The sequence below is a fragment of the Egretta garzetta genome, unplaced genomic scaffold (assembly GCF_000687185.1).
Source record: "Egretta garzetta isolate BGI_Z169 unplaced genomic scaffold, ASM68718v1 scaffold525, whole genome shotgun sequence".
NCBI lineage: Eukaryota > Metazoa > Chordata > Aves > Pelecaniformes > Ardeidae > Egretta > Egretta garzetta.
In genome coordinates, this window is record NW_009259723.1 from 15,648 (window position 1) to 17,372 (window position 1,725).

Consider the following 1,725-nt stretch of genomic DNA (forward strand, 5'->3'; position numbering starts at 1 on the left):
GGGAGGAGGTGCTCCAGGTGCCAGAGCAGAGATTCCCTACAGCCTGTGGCGAAGACTGTGCTGATGCAAATGGTCTCCCTGCAGCCTATGGAAGACCATGGTGGAGCAGCTACGCACACCGCAGCCCATGGAGAACCCCATGATGGAGCAGGTGGATGTGTGCTGAAAGAATTTTCAGCCCATGGAGAGGAGCCCAGGCTGGAGCAGTTTTTCAGGCAGGACCTGTGGTCCACAGGGATCCCTGGCTGGAGCAGTCTGTGCCTGAAGGACTGTACCCAATGGGTACAGTGCTGAAGAAATGCAGGCTGTGGGAAGGACCCACATTGGAGAATTTCCTGAAGGACTGTAAGCTTGTGGGTGAGGCCCAATGCTACAGCAGGGGAAGAGCATGAGGAGGAAGGAGCATCAGGGATGAAGCCTTATGAATGCGTTATGAAACTCTGCGTCCTTACCTTCACCCATGAGCTTTTCATCGTAGTTTCTCCCCTTATCTTCCTGATGGAGGAGGAGTGAGAGAGCAGCTTGGTGGATACCTGGCAGCCAGCCAAGGTCAACCCACCATCGGCAGTTTAAAAAACCATGAGCGGTGAGAGCACACGTAGAATAGCAGTGGTTCAGAGCTAAGCTTCATTAGCCACAGTTCCCTCTTGGCGGAGGACAGTGCTGTGGTGATTTCTGTTCTTCCACTTGTACGCTTTTGGCAAGACTTCTGGATTTTCCGGCAGGCAATAGATGAGACTGCAGTAGCTGCAAAGAGACATTTCCACCCATCAGAAGGGATGGATTTACATGTTCAGAAAATTCTCTCTCCCACAGAATGGCAGCCAATTCCTGAGCACAAACTCTCTGGGGGGACCAATGGTGCAGTCAAGAGATCTGTGCCCACCTGCACCTCCCTTGGGAAGGGCACTTAGTACCCTCATCCTTGCGGATCGTTTCACTGCCCCCATTTATGTGCTGACTGCCTTCAGCTCCCACATGCTCAGCACCAGTTTCAGGCCTCAACACATTCAGCAGCTACTCTTTGTAATGCCCTTTTATTTAACAGAAGCAAAAATTAACTAAAAGCTGGAAGGACAGTGAGGGGAGGATTCCAGTAACTTCTGATGTAGCTGCCAGAGATCTTACTCTGTGCCAGTTGAACAGCAAGTTGACAACAAGTCTGTGGTGAAAGTTACAATACTTTAAAGGACATATAATCTGTGCTTTTCAAAACTCCAAACCAGGAGCAAAAAGAGTACCAAACATTTTTTTTTTCCTTTGTGCGGAAGACCAGTCTCCTGACGCTGACCAATATGATCTCCAGAAGCCGTTTATTATAGCTTTGCATACAGCTTTTATACTCTTCCAAGTCCCGTACACACAGTCATGTAGACTTTTCTAATTCGTACATGCTACTGTCTATCCAGCAAGCATATAAGCAAGCCCCTAACCCACTCATTGGTTATTTCATTATCATCGTCTTACCCTACTTGCAGTTACTGCTTCTCTACTCTAGCAACTAAGCATTTCCCCTTTAATAGCGTCCCGTACACTGGCTAAGCATTTCCCCTTTAAGAGCATTCCAACCCTATCAGAACCTGATGTCCTTGTTCTGCTAGGGATGTATCCACAATTCCCCCTTCTTTGTTTTATGCTAACCAAACTCCATGCATAGCCCTCTTTATCATATCAGTTACACAGCGCAATATTATAAGAATTAAAACTAATATAAGCAAAACAGCT